This window comes from Corvus moneduloides, chromosome 10 (assembly GCF_009650955.1).
Source record: "Corvus moneduloides isolate bCorMon1 chromosome 10, bCorMon1.pri, whole genome shotgun sequence".
NCBI classification, from domain to species: domain Eukaryota; kingdom Metazoa; phylum Chordata; class Aves; order Passeriformes; family Corvidae; genus Corvus; species Corvus moneduloides.
Window position 1 is genome coordinate 23,388,197 of NC_045485.1, and position 17,771 is coordinate 23,405,967.

Sequence of the window (17,771 nt, forward strand, 5' to 3'; positions counted from 1 at the left end):
ATTTGAGGACTCTGGTTCAGTTCTTCATGATTTAAAGAAATAAAAAATAAAGTCATTTAAGGAAGAAAAATATCCTAATAACCACGCTGAAGTCTTGCTGTAGAGATAGAAGTGGAATCACTGGGTTCCCTGAAGAAATCACCAAGATCTCCCTGTACAGCTGCAGCAGTGAGAGCTGCAGTGCTGCAGACAGATTTTGGGCGTTTCACCAGCACTCACGGCTGGGTTATAGCTGGAACCTGCTGGGGATTTTGCTTATCCGCATGTCAGTTCAATGCTTCTGCAAGCACAAAAATTTTCTCTCTCGCTAAAAAATCTGTTTCTTTGCATATTGAAAAGGGCATATGGGAAGTAACATGGTAAATGCAGCATGTGCAGGGGAGGACGGCTCGGATCCGAACAGCACCGGACCGTAATTATTGGGTTGTCTTATGCTGAAAAAACCCCCATCGCATGTGCAATTAATAATTGTTAATTTGCACACGCTTCTTCAATTTGTTTCCCTGGCCAAACGCAGTTTCTCGGTGACGGCGAGGAACATTTGCTTCTCCCTCTTGGAGTGTCCGAGCACGAAGCGGAGAGCTGCGCTCCCTGTAGAAGCGGCACTCGGAGCGCGCAGGAATCCCAAAGCCCCTCCACGCGCTGCGAAGTTGAAATTAAACAGCCCAATTCCTCCCCTCTCGCTCACTCTGCGCTTCCCTCGGCTCATCACCCTCACCCTGGGCGGGGCGCGGGGTGCCGTCCCTCCCCTGGGCCGTGCCTCGGTCCCGGCAGCGGCCGCGGTGCCCTCAGCGGGGACGGGCGCGGGGCGGGCCCGGGGGCCGGGCCTGGGCAGCGCGCCCGGAGCCGACGGGCGGGGCTGGCTGTGGGGAGGTTCCTTGTGCTGCTCCGGGCGGCTCCTCAGGCCGCTGCTGCCCCACGAGAGGGACGGGACCCGGCTGGCTCTGACGGCACCATGGGGCACCCGCGGCCGCGGGGGCCGGAGGTGGGTGCGGGCGGGTGCGGCCGCGGGGCGCCCCGGGGTGGGCGCCCAGCCCGGGGCAGTGCGGTGACTTCAGCGCAGAGCGTCTGTTTTCAAGTGAATCCCCTGCCCGGGCTCTTTGCTGGGGCAGACTTTGCCGCGGGGAGGTGTTTGTCGCCTGTCGGACACACTCGGGATGGTTTGCGCGTTTTTCGGGTGGGTTCGGGTCGCTGCGGTCCTGCCCTGCGGTCTCAGCGGGCGCCTGGGTTGGGAAGCTCGGCGATGCGATGAACTTCGGTGTCTCCGGCGCTGGTGAAGCGTGACCCTGCCACGTCCCTTCTGCACCCGCCTTTTCTGGGATATGGGAAAACCCTGAGAGTTACTCGACGTGCTGACCCAACCCGTTCTGCCGAGCTGCCGGCTGGGTTTCTTGCAATGAGAGCCTTTTCTGCCTGTTGCTGCTTTTCTTTATTTGGCATGATGCTCTCTAGAAATCGTCAGCCCCAAAGTGCCTCCGGTCCGAGCTGGACCATGGTTCAAGTCAGTGCAGCTCCCTTGGCTTTGGAAGCGTTCCTGCGGGCTGACCGGGCTCTCCGCACACAGACGGACAATGCCCATTGTGTGCCCAGGTCTGCGTGACCCCCACATCCCTCCTCTCAGTAAATCCGCTCGATGCCCTTCCAGTGCGGCTGTTTGGGGACGGGCACCGGCAGATGGACGGGATGGATGGAGCTCTGCTGGCTTGACACTGGTGGAAGGTGCGGGTGTCACGGCGGGGCCCAAGTGCCCAAGGCTGCTGGGACAAAAGCCCCCTGTGTGCATACGGCGTTGTGTTTCGAGCTGCCTGTGTTTGCAGCTCGAGGGGTGGGAGCTCTCTTTCGAGTCTTTAATCACTCAAGAATTCATGTTTTCCCTCCCGTGCCGTCTCTACCATTTGATAAGCATGAGCTCATGCCAGAGGCTTGCAGGTAACCAGCGAACTTAATTTCCAACCACCTCATGATGCTCACAAGAGTGTTAGCCCTGTGACTTGGGTCTCTTGGCCAAATCCTGCCCAGCTTTGCCAGAAGTTGGGAAGCTCTGAGTTTGAGTCCTTGGGCAGCCCTTCGTTTGCTGCTTGTCGTCAGCCTGCTCTGTGTTACTGTGCCTATGCAGAGAGCCCCTATCTCAGGGTCACTGTTACCGTGTGATGCTGAGCACTCCCCAGCCGTGCTGGGATCCCTGATCCGGACTCCGGGGATTGGTGCAGAGCGCTGGGGCGGGATGGCAGCAGCCAGTCCCCGTTGTGCACCTGCCCTGCCCTTGCCTGCGGCTGAAAGAGGCCCTTCATCCCGTCCTTCTGCCATGAGGTAGCACCAAGCCTGTAAAGTCAGGGGGTTTTTTGCAGTTGGAAAGTGTGCCTGGCCTCCCCTAGGCCTGGGGGTGTGGCACGGGGGTGACCTCCCACAGTGTCCCCATCACCCATCTTGGTGCAGGGTTTGCTGGCTGCAGGTGCTGAGCCCTGGATCTGCCCTCCCCTCCGGAGAGGCAGCCAGCCCCAGGCTTGGTCAGAGCTCCCTGTGGGACAGAGCCAAGGTCACATCCCTCTGAAAAGACCTGTTAGAATTTACAGAGATAGCTGTAGACTGTACTTCAGCCGATTAAATGAAAATTTATTGAGAGGTACAGCTATTGAATTTGGTTTTGCCAAGATTTAACTTTCCTAAGTAGAGAAGCTTGAAAGGTTTCACTTAAATACTCATCTGCACATTTAGTTTTATCTGGATATATAACACCATCCTTTTCAGGGTAATTGAAAATTAGTGCTGAGGGTCTGGTCTTACTGGAAAAGACTTAATAAATTCACTTTTCCTAGAGGCCATGATCTCTTCCTATTTTGAAAGGCTTAGAACTCCTGCCACAAAAAATGCTGTTGTTGACACGTGTCTTCTGTGTTCTCACAGCTGAGGAAGAGTGTGCTGGTATCAGTATTGCAGCTTCTTTAAACTGCTGAAGATGCAGTTTCACATGTGTATAAATGAAATTATAAGTGCTAGGTAGGTGATCATTGCTGGTGAAATTAACCTTTCACAAAGCGGGCTGAAGTCTTGTGCCTCACCTAGAAATTTTTATTATTCTTAATAGTGACAAAGTGTAAAGGGTTGTGTCATCTTGACATTGTAATTCCTGTAATTTAGGAAGTGCTCTTTAGACTGCAGGTATGTCTGTGGTGGAGGAAAGATGTGTTAAGGGAGTGGGTCTTATCTCCAGCAGTGATTTGAGAAATCTCCTACATGATTAAGTGCAAGTTCAGTCAGCTGAACTTGGGTTTTTACAGTTACTCCTCCTCTGAAAATGGATTTAAAGCAGGTTATCAAACCTTCAGGGAGAGAAATGTCAGGGGAACGCACTTAAATGCTGATGTTACCACAAGTGTTATTCCCTTGAAATGACATAATAAGGAAGATATCAGTTACTAATATTCATAGAGGCTTCTAGTTTTATCTGCTCTGTCTGTACCCAGTGAATTCACCAAAGGAGAAACTCAGTGTGTGAAATTGCTGGAGTACTGTGGGAAGCCATTGTGCTCCGTGAGGAGCAGCACCTTTGTGATGCCTTTGCTGCAAACAGGTGGATCCTTAATTTCATGTTGGTACAGCTATTTTGCAGCAAGTGATTTTAATAATAATAATAATGCATTAGTGAGAATCAGCAGTGGCCAATGGCCCTAAATCTATGTATAACAGAGCTGAAGAAGCAATTTGATTTTCTTCTGCAGTGTCTGATGTCAGTAAACACCTGGTCTTGGCTATGGCTGAGGAAGGAGGAGGGCGAGAGCAAACCTTTCATGCCTTTTCCTCCTTTTGTCTGACTGGCAATTATTTGATGATGCATTTTTAACTTGTTCTCACATGCCCTGTACTGTGGAAACTCCTGCAGGGACTGAGATTTGGTCATGATCATTTGCCTTACTGGAGTTGCTACTGTGTTCTTTTTCTTTCCCTTCACAAAACCTTGGCCAGCCTTTTTTTGGGTTCTTTTTGCCAAAATAAGGGTTTTTTCAGTCCATATTTAGGTGCTGCTTGCCACACTTTTTCTGCCCTCTGAGAGGTGGGATGCGTGTGCAGCTTGTGTGCAGCCTGGCTTCTTTGCACCCACCTATGCATGGCCAGACCTCAGCTCTGCTGAGCTGCAGGATAGGGATAGATAAATACAGTCAATTCAATTTTTTTTGTTGTTTTAGATATATAAATAAGTTCTAAACAGATATTTACCCAGATGCGCCTGCCCTGTCCCTCACTTTCGTGGACTTGTGATCATGTGATAGATTTACATACCAGCTCTGCATGTGCAGATGCCCTGGAAGGCAGAAGGTGGTAGAGGGACTGATGGAAAAAGCTCCATTTGCCAGGTTTGATTTAAAAAATATTTGCCATGTTGCTCCCTCACCTGCTTGGCACAGGGTGTCCAGGGTGGCACAGGGCAGTCATGGCCCTTGCAATGAGACGTGCACACTTCCCCTGGCTTCTATGCAGGGGGGGGAACAAACAGGAATGAAATGTGGAAATGAAGACCATGAATTTTATATTTATATATATATATTTGTCTTTGGAATTCAGAGTTTTCTCTGTTTCTACGCAGAGGAGTGGGAGGTATCACTGGGGGCATCGCGTGCCATCACCACTGTCCCGAGCGCTTCGCACATCCCTCGCTCCTCGTGCCCACGCGCTGCGGTGGCATTTAGTGATTTCTGGATCCTTAAAGCAGATAAACACCAAAACCTGGGGGTTTACATAACAAAGCAGGAGTGGGGCTCGTGTCTGTCAGACAGCTCCAGCCCCCGGGCACCCATCTGCTGGTGTGGGGAGAGGGGGAGAAGCCGTCTGGTGGCTGCTACTCCCACACTGGAGAGCTGGGACCCCAAAAGGAGCTGGGATGGCACCAGACAGAGAGGAAGCTGTGCACCCCAGAAAGGAGGCCGGTTTTGTCTCAGAAAATAAAACCTTCTATTTAAAAACAGTTGTGGCTCGCACGAATCTAAATAGATACAGGTCAGGGAGATCTTGCTGAAAAAGGGTCAGGGAGGGGGATGGAGCAAGTGCCAGAGGATCTGTCGCCACTCCAGCAGCAAGTGTGGTGTCAGCTCAGTAGGCAGGGTGACAGCCTGTTCAGGGCTTATTGCCAAAATGGAATGTATGTGGGGTTTTAATATTGAGGTAATTACCTGAGAGAATCTTTTTGGGCTACCATGCTTGCTTGGGTGCCAATAAAAAGTGCCTGAGAGTGGGGCTGGGTGGGAATGAACTCTGGCATGTCTGTCCACCTGTGCCAAGTCTGCACCGAAGCCGGTGTTGGCCATGTGTGGTGTTTGTATCTCTGTGCTCTTTGGTCACATTTCTGCGATTTGTTTTCCCTTAAATCTTCCCTTTTACTCCTTGGGGATGCAGAGTGGACCAGGTTGAGCTCCATCAAATAAAATGGTGCTATCCTCCAGTAGGATTTGACATCAAACTAACCAGTTTGCACTAGTTACCTTAATGTAATGACATTGTCCCTTCCTCCTCTATTCTTGTTTTTATGGCAGAGGAGGAATAGGTAAAATAAATGATCTTCTGCTCCGAGGAACTGACTATTTAGGGAGAAAGGCTGTAATAAAAGGGCAGGTGTCTTAAAAAAAGGTGAATAGTGATGGGCTGCACATTTTGCAGAAGAAGAAGAAGAGCACCCCTCCACTGCCCACTCATGGAAAGCCTCCGGGGGAGGAGTTGTAGGGCTGAGGATGAGAAAACTCATCACTATTGGCAGGTTTACTCAACAGAAGGAGACTTTTCTGTCTGGGTGGGGGAGTCCTGTGCACACCATACTGACAGCAGCAAATATTCAGACTATTCATGGTGTTGAGGTCTGTTTTCGTGGTTTATACCTGCTGGCGAAGAAAATTAAACTGCATTTCCTGGATTGCATTTTTCAGGTCAGGCTAAGTGGGCCTGATTCCTGTCTTACATCTTTCTTTCTGCCGGTGCAGTGAGCCCTCATGTGTGCAGCCTTCACATGAGGGCTCTTTTTTCAGAGAAATAAGATAAGCCTACTTATAAACACCTGGTGCTTCCCTGGGCCCTCTCAGGATTGGCAGCAAGATCCCAGTGAGCTGGGGGCACTTTACATCTTCCTCCCCAGGGCTGGGGAAGGTGGTCCAGGCACAGAGGGTCCTCTCTTCTCCAGGACGAGTGTTCCAGAGCACAGAGACAAAAGGCAGTGCCAGGCAGACAATGTCCCACAGAGCAGCACTCTGACAGCCTCTGTCCCAGCCTGTGCAAGTGGCTGATTCAGAGCCAGTTGCAGTTTCTGGTTGTCTGGCCGTGCAAGAACTTGCTTCTCTTTTCCCTCCAGGATCTGCCAATGCCGTGTCCCAGGGTTCTTCCTTGCCACCAGCACTCGCTCATCGCTGAGCCACTTCCTAGAAACTTCTCCCATTTTGCCAGCCAGACTTCTGGCAGGATTTTTAAAATCAGAAATACTCATTTCTTGTTCTTCCTGCCTGTCTGTATTTGCCCCACCCAGAAAACACCCGTTGGTGAGCACAGGCTCTCTGCATTGCCTGGGTCAGATGAACCTCGCAGCACAGGCTTCTGTCACCATCAGCTGGGCTGACTCCTGCTTGAAGCCTTCAGGAAGCCCTCGGGGGGTGTGTGTGGGGGGGGAAATAAACCAGCAAGAGTAATTAATTGCACCTTTCCAGCACTTTCAGTAGCCTGAGGTGTTGTGGCCATGGCAGGACCTCGTAACTGCACCCCACTACCTGGCTAAAGTCAGCCTTTCTCTGGGGGCTTTTTTTAGTTTAAAAAGTAAGTGTTCTCACTCCCAACCATCTTTGAATGTAGCACAGAAGACGTGGAACAATTGGATGGTTTGTGCTTGCATTTTCTCTTTCAATTCAAGCAAGATGCAGTTACATGATGCAGTTGACTTCACATGAAGAGCATGAATCTGCCTTGCTTGTGGTTCTCTTGGGTGCAGTGGGAAGCACCTGTGGGTGCTGGGGTCTTCCAGGGAGTTCAGCTGTCCTCTCGCTGTCACAGCTGAAGGGCTGCTGAAACAATTTGGAGAGCAGGCAGTGCATCATAGTCTTTTCAGAAAGAAGTACTTTGTTTTCTCATTTCTCTTTTGCTATTTATGTAGTCCCCGTGAGATGTTCTGAAGTATATTTTTCCATGACTGAGGTTTCCTGCAAATTGATTTTTTTTTTTCTGTGCTGTGTCCCACCCAGAGTTAAGTCTTACCAAGAAAGAATAGTAGATGACTCATGGTGGCTTTGAAATCTCTGTGGTTAGACCTGATCATGCAGAATTTTGGCCGCAGTTATGGCAAGTGAGCCATTTTGTTCATCAGGAGAAAGAACTGGTGAGATGGGAACTGCTGTCTGATCCTGTTTGGCCTCTTCTCTCCCAAAACTGTTGCATTTCTTCCTGCCAAACAGCTTTTTTGTACATGTAGAAAACTCTCTGGAAGCACTTGTCTGGCCAGCACTGCTCCAGAAGGTCATGGCAGTTGAAGGGGAAACAGTCTTTAATTTTTGCCTCATTGTGTGCTGAGGTGTGGAGCGTTAAGCTTGGAAGTCGTAATCGTAATGCTCCGATTTCCTGTAGGAATTTGTGGGAAGAATACTGTAGAGGAGTTTTGACTAAAGGAGAATGAGCTGCAGGGTGTCTGCCTTGCCCAGACACCAGTGTTGCTTGTAAGTTGCTGGAGGTCTGGGGATGTGGTGAGGGAGAGGAGGGAGGAGGCAGCTGAGGCTCGATTTGAGCTCTGAGATGAGCGTCATCTTTCCCTGTGTGCCATCAGCGGCCTCCTGTGCAGGCTTGATCAAGGCATTGTTTCTCCCCTCTAGGAAAGTGGTTAAAAAAAAATTGTCCACGGCATCTATTTTGCTCTAAGCAAGCTGTCAGTATTGTCAGTGTGTGTAAATGAGCTGTTTTGCATAAATTTGCAGGTGTTTAGTTGTATTTAAGAAAGAAACATAAGGGAGCTATTCTGTTTCTGCAAGTTACTGCTTCATAGCAGACAATTTCTCATTGAATTTGCCTGGATTTGATCTCAGTCTGAAACCTCAACCATTGTTCCAGAGTTATTTGAGAAATCAGAACCCAATTTCTGTGATTATTTACTCATCCTTAATTCTGATAATGCATCAAACACTTCAGGGTATAGAAAAATTAATTTTTCAGAAACTTGAGTACCCTGTGTCCTAGGTGCTGTTATGTTACTGTGGAGGGTCTCCATGGGAGAGGCTGGTTTGCAAAGCTACCTGGAGCCCTCCATGAAGTCTTGGGGACAGCATCACCTCTACCCTCTGAGCTTGGCTTAATGGCTTCTCTTAAAATTACCTCTGGGACTTCCCCGAGCCAACTGTTTTCTTCTTATAAATGAGACGTTCCCAGATATTTGTTTTAGCTGGCCAGGGAGAAGGAAAATGCAGTTCTTGGGAGGCCTTAATGTTATCCTAAATCCGCAGATGAAGATATTTGGGAACTGGTTGGAGATTTCTGGGTGTGAAAGGGAGGCTGAGGGCTGGTGTTTGGCCGTGTCAGTGCTTGCTGCTGGCTGTGCTGAGGAAAAGCAGCTGTTCATGGAAATGTGGATCAGGAGCAGACATGCACCCTCCTGTTGTCACCTCTGGGACCTGCTGTTGCTGGTTTTTTGGGATCGATGCCTGATTGTACAACAGCCTTGTAGTGCTGGGTGCCGACAGTGGGAGCTGCGGCCACTGAGCGCTGCAGCGTTAGGAGTAGACTGGAAAATAACTGAAGTCAAATGAGGATAGAGACATCAAATTCTTGTGGAGCTTATCAGCCAGAATGCATCAAACGTGTTTAAAAGCATTGCTAAATAAAACATTAAAAATCGTTAGGGAGCTTCAGTTTGGAAAGGTGCTGAATCCAGTTCTACAGGCAGGAGTACAGGAGCATTTTGGGGTGATGAGAGTGGCTGTGCCACATCGTGGGGCTTTGCACTTGTGGCTCCAGCCTGTCCCGGGCAGGGACAGCAGGTGACAGTGTTCTCAGGGAGGTTCAGGGTCCCATTTGGGATGGAGAGGCAGCAGGATTCTGGCTGAGGAGCAGAGAGAGGAACTGGGACATACACTTGCTGGGACAGCCTGGTGACCCCAGGGTGCCGCAGTTCCTCTCACACCCATAAACCAGAGTTCATCCCATGCTCTGGGTTTACCAAAGTACACCCCTGGCACAGTGTGTGCACAGTCAGCAAAAGCTTGGCAGAAGTTAATGTTCAGCGTGAGCAATCACAGGGTTGGTTCATGCTGCCAGGAAGGATCAGCGTGGGATGGCACCGTGCAAACACCTGTGTAGGCCTGGCACTGCATGTGGGTCCCAGCCCCGCACCCTGTGCTTGGAGCTGCCTCTGAGAGGGACAAAAGCATCAATAAAACTGGTGGTGGTTGTCCTCAGAGCTGGTGGTGTCCTGGGGAAGCCACCCTGGGAGATGAGCCTGTGCCTTGGACTTCTCAGGCAGGGGAGGGAGTTGGACTTGACTGCTCACATGGGAACATTTGAGTTCTGCACTGTAGTGGGGACTACACTAACAGTGGTACTGTTTAGCAGAAGGGTTGCTTTCCTCCTCCATCATGGCCCTCTGCTCCTGCCAACTGTTTAGGTTTTTTTTTAATGGAAATTATTTGAAAAGTTCCATTAAGGCAAACAAACTCCCAAAAGTCAAGACGATGGAAACAGCATTTTATTAACGTGTTAAACTTTTAGTTAAACTATCAGTAAAAGTACATGGTCTCAATCTGCTATTCCTTGTTGCTGTGATACCTGCAGGAATTTCTCATTTCTTTGAGCAGGTCACATAAAGGGTCAACAAAAGTCAGCTCCCTGTGCTTTCACATGGAAAAAAGCAGGAGGGGAAAGAAAGGTCATGTTCCCACTTAATGGGAACAGTTCAGTCAGCAGCAGGGTGGCAGCAGGAGTGGGGACATTGACCTCCTGACACATACCTGTGCTCTAGAGCTGCTGCCAGGAGCCAGTGCCCGTGCAGGGCACAGGGCTGGGCTGAGATCCTGTTGCAGTTGCCAAATCCCTCCCGAGCACAAGCTGCAGTGCTTTCCCTGGAATTAGCGTGGCTGGTAGGAGATATGTGAAGGGTCTATGTTTGCATTTATTAGCTGCCACCTAACCCCACTGTGGGAGGGAGGGATGGAGGTGTTGGGCTGCCTGCCAGCATTCCCGCTCGTCTCTGAGCCGCCGGAATTCCGTGCGGAAATGTGGCTTGGCAGGTGGCAGCTGCTGGAGCAGATGTGGTACTGGGAGATACCAGAATAGTGTTGAGTGATGTACAGGACATCAGCCCTGTAGATATCTGTACATTTAGGTCACAAAAATATGTGCTGTATTTGGATGACGTGTTCAACTACAGGTAAGAGCAGCAGCCATGCGTATCATCCTGTGAGCACCGTGGTGGTCCTTGTTATCCCTGATCCTTGTGGTCACTCCAAGAGTCCTGTGCATAACACTATCACTTTGGTAAGCTCCTTGCTTTTGGGATTTTATGTAAAGCTTTTGTGGGCTCTGTCTTGTGCCAAGCTCTGTGTTTCTGTCAGCACCCAGAAGTGCTGCATCCTTTGGTCTTGCTGCTGTTGATGCTTTTTGCAGCAGGCAGTTTTCCCATCCTCTCTTTTCCATCAGCCCAGGACTCGAGTGACCACTCCGTTGCATCTCAGTTGTGCGGTTTGGGGATGCTGAGGTGGAGCCGATCCCCAAGGTGCTGTCACCTGGTTCCTTTTGCCTGCCTGCTACTACAGTGCATCTCTGGGGGTGAGTAACCAGGTCCCAGGGGCTCTGGTCATCCCCTGTCCTGGGGTGTTATGTGCAGTGCTCCTGGGTTTAGGGCTGCAGGGCGTGAGGATGTGTGCTGTGACCACATCAGGGAGTGGAGGGCTGGTGGTGATCTCTGGAGGATGCACAGCCTGAGGTGCGAGTGCTGTGCTTAAACACTCTTGTCCATGCCTGAGGAATCCAAAACAAGGTGATGAATTAGTATATGTAGGGCCAGCGTTAATTACCAATAAATGCCTAATGATCAGCTTCCCGGGAAGGCTGCACTTCCTGTGGCAGCCCGGGGAGCAGGGATGGTGCTCCTGGAGTGCTGCTCCAGGGGGAGTGGGAGCCAGAGCAACCAGTACATCAGCATGAGATCAGCAGCCGCTGCCCATCCGAGGATGTTTATGTTTTCCCTTTACTGTTCTGTAAAGCAAACGAAATGAGTCCTTGGGAGGTGCCTGACGCTTAGGCTGGGCCTGGGTGTGGGGACAAACCAGCACGGAGGGGTTTTCTGGCTGCAGCCGTGGTTAGTCACCAGTGCCTTGCCTCATCCTTTCCCTTGACCTGCGTGGCTTTTCTGTGCCCTTTTCTCTAGCAGGAGTGCTGTGGGATGGATGCTGCAGGGGCAGAAGGGGCTCTGCCCAGTGTGGATAGTGCAGCAGGGACTTCCAAGGATGAACCTGTTGTTTCCAGGCCATGCCAGCCTTGAAGCATCTCATGCCCTGTTGCAAACAGGCCATGTGGATTCCTGTGACTTTGCTATTCCTCTGGGCAGGCTGGTGGCTTGGCAATAAGCCTCACGTGGCAAGGACTGTGGAAATCAATAATGCAGAGCCAGGGAACTGTGGTGCAGGAAGCGCTAACTGGTTTCTGCTTTTAGAGGTATTGCTATTAAATGTGGGTACTTTGTGGGAATAATTGTTTTGGAAACAGTGTTTTAAAATATGTTGGTTTTATCAGGATTGGCTAAAGATAAGTAAATTAGGTCAGGATGAAGTTTCAACATGTTTATTGTTGATCTGAATTTTTATTTCAGTTCTCCAGCTCCAGATCTTTCCAGGGTGGGAGCAATGCTTTGGTTCTTACTCAAGGGTTGTTTTGTGTGTTTTAAAAAACAAACCCTAATCCTTTTGCACTGCCCCTGCAGTATGAGCATCCAGAAGGGCAGATTTTCAGGAGGCGTGTGCATGTGCCGTTGTTGGCTGCTGGCTCCTCTGGCTGAGTGTTTTCCATGTACTGAACTGAAGAGCAGAGTTAAGGCATTGCTGAGCATTTTTCAACCCTTTTGTCTTTTAATTTCATAGTTAGGAAATGTAACATGCTACCTACAAGAGCCCTGGGTTTTTGATTAAATATTGGGGGGAAAGATAAAATCAGTGTGTGTCTATACTTTGTGTGAGTGTGGGGATTTTTCCTGGGCTGGAAAAGCAGGATGCTCTTTGCAGGTGCTGGCAGGGATCCTGAGCACAGGGGCACTTCCTAACTGAGGTGGAGGGCTGACTCCTGCCCAGGGCTGGGGGAAGGAAGGTGTGCCAGGGCATTAATCTGGGGTGCTGACAAGCCCAGCTCCTCCTGGGGGAGGCAAATAACTCCTCAGAAAGGGCTCTTGTCACCTGAGGCTATTTCTCCATGACAGAGTGGTCCAAAGCTAATTTTAGGTTTGAAATGGGATGAATTAGGAAATATTTACATGCAAAAGATTCATCACCACTAGACAGAGCAAATAGCTGTTGAGGGTATCGTGCATAGCAGTTCCTTGGCATTTCATCTGGGCTCTTGGTTGCCCCTATTGCACCCAGGCTCCTGGCAGCAGCAGGAGGAGAGAGAGAGAATTCATGGCTCAGATTCTTTGGGCATTGTTTTGATTGTTTGTTTGTTTGTTTTCTATTTAATAACCCCATCTCACTGCCCTGTTTTGGCCTGAGCCTGTCTGTCCTGCTCCAGGCAGCCTGGGAGGTTTTTGTGTGTCCCACCATGGGCGCTGCTGTCTGCAGGAGAAAACCAAGTGTGGGAACAGAGGTCACTCGTCACAGCCCTTGCCAAAAGGTCGCTGTACTGGGAGAGATGCCATGAGAACAGGAATGAGATAATTTTCAGGGATTCTAGTGTTTCTCACCGTAGGGACAGGAGTTGATACAGAGCGTCAAACCCTGGGGAGGCATTAGCAGGAAATGTCTGTTTTTCCTGGATGTATTTTCGCTTCTCTGCTCCCCTCTTTCTCCAAATGAAGTTTTTCTGGGTTTCGTAGCTCTGTGTGGTGCTTGTCAGCATCGGAACCTCGTTAAGGAGCTGTGATTATCTGAGCTTGTTTCAGATCTGCCACGATACAGAATAAACTCAGGCTGACCAAGTTTTAGGTAATCTGTGCTATTACCAGCCGCATACATTTTCACATCAGGACGTGAGTGTCTTCAAAACACAGAACTGTTCATGAATATTTACAAAAATATGTATTTCCTGCCTTCCAGTTTCCATGCCTTTAAAGCTGTGCTTTTGTTGTCCTGTGCAACAAGTAGAAAAAAATTTTCTTTAGTGAAGGCTGAGATGGTCATATGATCCCTGAAGTAATAACTTGGGGTTAAAGCATAACCAAAATGGCAAATAACAAGTAGATATCGGGCTTGCAAAGTTGCAGGATGGAGCTGCAGGTTTGCAGTATATTCACAAGGGCTTGGGGATTAATATAGTTAATTTCTGATTTTTAAGTCATTGTCCCTGCAGTTGAAATCTCGGCCGACTCTTGATGCTGTCACTATTTCCAGTGTATGTATTTTACCAGTTCAAGAGGTTTGGGGTCCATGTGCTGTGGGGACAGCCTGGGAATGGGAGGCAGAGACCTTAAGTGGTGCTTGGGAGAGGAAATAATTAATACGAGAACTGGGTTGGACAAAGGCAGTGTCAGCAATCTTTATGGGGTTTGTAGTGTGTGTTTTACTTCTTTACGTTTTTGATCATCTCCTTTTTTCCTTGTCTGTTCATTCTTTACCATGTTTTTCCTTTACTGCTGAGTCTTTTCATTGTGTTTTCCTTCTTGCTGCTTTTGCCCAGGCAGACTTTGAGCTGGATAAAGCTGGAGCAGCGCCTTCCCTCTGTTCAAACACAGGTTGCCACACCAGCTCCTGCCCCAGCAGCAGGTTTGGGGTGTGGGTGCTGAAGGTGCAACTGTTCCCCTGCCTCCTCCAGCCCTGGGGGTCTGCAAACCCCTCCTCAGGCAGTGCCGTGCCTTTGCCATTAGATAGGGCTTTCTCCCTAGTCTCTGCTTTAAACAAGCAATTAAACTGAAAGAGAATAGATTAGATATTAGGAACAAATTTTTCCCTTTGGGGGTGGTGAAGCACTGGTTGCCTGGAGAAGCTGTGGATGCCCCATCCCTGGAAGTGTTCAAGGCCAGGTTGGACAGGGCTCGGAGCAACCTGGGATAGTGGAAGATGTCCCTTCCTGTGTCAGGGGGTTGGAACTGGATGATCTTTAAGGTCTCTTCCAACCTTGAATCACCATTCTGTGATTCTAATTCAGAGCACTTCTCCTTTGTCCACCCTGCTCACAGCAGCCTTCTGCAGGCTTGCAGTCTGCTGTCACGTTTCTCTGCCTTCTCTCAGTGTTGACACTGTTCTCACAGGTCAAATGCTTTAGGTCTGAGTCTTCCTGTGTTCTGCACCATCTCTTCCTGCCTGGTTCAAAGGCAATAGTCCTGTTTGTGCATCTTGGCACAGGTTTTGCCTTTGTTCGGATTGCCGGTTCTTGACTCAGTCAGACCCTGGTTTTTCTCTTTTGGTTGGCTGGGGTTTTTTCCTTTTAAAAATCTGCTGCTTGTTTGCTATCCTGAATGGCAACAGCTGAACACTGAAATGCAGCACTTGTTTCTCATAAGTTTCATCCTGTTATTTGCAGTCTCCTGCGATTTGCTGGGTTCACTTGAGTGCAGTATCAGGGGTTTGTAATTCCCTTCTCTGGTCCATCAGCAGTGCAAGCAGTGAGTGGCACTGGACAGGCAGGGCTTTCTTGCTGTGGCCTGCCTGGTTTGTGGCTAAATCCTGGATATCCGTGCTTGGTGCCTGTTTACACCCAGCCTGTTGCAGATTAACCCAGGCATTCCTCAGCTTGCCCATGGGAATGCAGAGAGTGTCCGCATGGAAACTCTGGCCAAGAGGTTAAGTAGCTCTTATGGAGCAGAGCCCTGTAAAGCAATTTGGCAAAGCTTTCAGAAGGATGTGGTATGTCCTGTCTTTCCAGCTGACCCCAGTGCCATCTTCCCTGCCCAGGGCTGGGTTTGCCCTGTGTCCTCTGGCTCTGCAGCAGCCAGCTGTGGTGGAGCATGGCCACTGCCCAGGCTCGTGGGGCTGCTGGCAGGGCTACAGGCAAGTCACGTTTTCTCCTCTCCACCCAAAAATTTGGCTCTAATCTCGATGGGGGGAATCTTGCTGCTGGGACTGACTCAGGTCCATCTGAGTTTGGATTCTGCTTTATTGCAGGATTTGTCTGTGCCAGCTGTGAAAACAGCTTTAGCTTTAAAAAAAAAAATCCTGAGTTATGGAGCCTTGCTGTGGTCCCTTGCAAATAATCATTGCATACACTGGTTAATTGTTTATCCATTAACCAACTGTGTCAATTAATCTGACAGAGAACCCAGCTGTACCTGGCATGGCAGGGAGGAAAGGAGGAGGAGGAGGGAGGATGAGCATCCTCTCTCCCTGTTGACTCCTCTCTGTTGCTCTTCCACCAGCCCTGCTGATGCTGGTATTTGTCTGCTAGTTTCCTTCAAGTGTAATTGTTGGCATGGCATGTCCAGAGTGTGTTTGGGCTTGTGTTCTCTTTGACCATGGAAAACTTCTTTTGGAAAGGGCATTAAGTTTCCACGAAGCAAAAGCATCTTCTGATGGAGAGAAAAAAAAAAATCTGTTTTGTTTCCAAATGTGAATGCAGACAGAAATACAAAGCAAGATGCTGCTTTCTTTCCAGCTAGAAATGCACAAAAAAATTCTTTGTGTGAAGTGCTGAGTGGGAAATAGGATTTTATTGTATGTGTTGGTGCGGAGTGAGGCTCTGGGCTCCTTCCTGCCATCCCCAGGGTTATCTGGGAAAGCCTGGTAGCATTGCCTCCCTTGGGAATGCTCTTTATGTATGCCTGCTTTCCAGGGAGAAAATCAAACACCCAAAGCCAGGTGGAATGACTTCACTCCAAACAAATGAAAATGTACCTTATGGTCTCTGAATAATTGAAATCCCCTGCAGTATGTTGTTAGAATAGGAAAAGTGTAAAGCTTCCAAGTGGGAGAACTGGCTTTCCATTAAGTGGTGATGAGGGAGGTGTGGGGCAGTGCCAGTGCCAAATTCCTGCTGCACAGAGGCTGCACAGGCTGGATAGGGTAACATCAGTGGGGTGAGAACAGTTTGATAATTGAAACAAAATAAAATATAGTAATAATTGTAATGAAAGGGGAGTAACACTGATGGAAACAAGTGATGCACCACACAGTAATTGCTCACCACCCCCTGACCAGTGCCCAGCTCCCAGCAGCAGTTGGCACTTTCCAGCCAATTTCCCCAGCTGATATCCTGGGTATGGTGTCCTGTGGAGTGGAATAGCCCTTTGGACAGTTTGGGTCAGCTGTCCTGGCCATGCTGCCCCACAGCTTTTTGTGCACCTCCTCACTGTCAGAGCATGGGAGACCAGGGAGTCCTTGAATTAGAGGAAGCAGTACTTAGCAACAACTCAAACATCAGTATGTTACTGTGTTATTCTAGTCCTTAATCCAAAACACAACACTGTACCAGCTAATAAGAAGAAAATTAACTGTGTCCCAGCTGAAACCGAGACATTGCCCTACAGTTCAGTGAATCACTAGGAAAGGAGGTACCCACATGTGTTTTTATGTTTGAATTATTCAAGCAGATCTCTTGAAGTGACCTGGGGGCCCAGTGATCCCCTGGTCTGGTCCTAAAGCCTTCTGTGCTCTGGTGGCATTCCCTGCCACTGATGGAAGGTGACAGAGCCACCATGGCCCTGGGAGCCCTCACTCCCAAGATGAAGCTGTTGGTGCTGCATTTACTTTGGTATAAGAGAAGAGATTGACCCAGTTTTTCTTGATTCAAGTCTGTGTGCAAATGGATTTTTTTTTTCTGAAGGCAGCTGCTTCTGGCATGTTTTTGGGCTTACATGGTATCAGCCTTATGTAGTAATGAAATAATGGACTTGTTTCAAGAGGAAACAATAATAGAGAATGTCCTTTCAAAAGCAGCTAAACACATGATTTATTAAAATGTTAAATTATTTCCAAGTTACGGCATACCCAGCTCTTGCTGTGGAGCTCACTCAAGAATAATTGCACAGTGTTCTTTGCAGAACTTAACATCAGAAATGTCACACTTTTGGAAAAATCATTCTTTAACACAATGTGAGGGTTTCCACAAGTATAAATGGGCATCCTTGTATTGGCCTCTGTAAAATGTTGCCAGTTTGTCCCATCCTTATTTTTTCAGTGTAGCTGTCGAGCTGTGACATCTATTGCAGAGCAGGACAAAGACTGAAGGGACTTTTTGTCATCACCAGGGAGATGCCCAGGAGCTGGAGCCTGGCTGTGTGCAAGGACCAGCAGCCAGCTCCACAGCCCTGTGGTGAGATGCAGAGCCTGGAGAAGGAAGGGGAGGAGGAGGAAGAGGGTTTGCAAATACTTACAAGCAGGGAAGCCTTGTGTCAGTGTCAGTGACTATGCCTCATATATCGATTTACTTTTGTTTCCTTATTTTTTTTTTTTTTTGCTTCTTCCTTCCCCATTTTTCTCATGACTCAGGCTCCTGGCATGGATAGATGGGAATAAAGGTGGGAAGTGCTGTAGTCCCCAGTGCCCAAACACCTCTAAGTGCCACTGCCTGAGTGCTCCGAGCAGGCAGCAGCTTTCCCCCTGGCTGTGTCCCCGTCGCAAAGGGACAGTGGGCTTGTCTCCTGCAGCCACCTGGGATGCTGGATGGGTGAGCACAGAAGCTGTGGAGTCTAC

General features: G+C 49.1%; 1 protein-coding gene across 5 annotated transcripts in view; it reads left to right on the plus strand.

The window, feature by feature from the left end:
• The window catches only part of PLD1 (phospholipase D1), a 76,980-nt gene that overhangs the window by 14,413 nt on the left and 44,796 nt on the right, over nucleotides 1-17,771 (plus strand). For 3 of the 5 annotated variants that reach the window (XM_032119212.1, XM_032119211.1, XM_032119213.1), the window contains exon 1: nucleotides 851-985. The exons of 1 other annotated variant lie outside the window; for it this stretch is intronic. The gene's annotated coding sequence lies outside the window, so the exon portion shown is untranslated. Of the gene's footprint in view, nucleotides 1-849; nucleotides 986-17,771 lie in introns of those variants that run through there. One more of the 5 variants, XM_032119209.1, reaches the window with a different exon arrangement.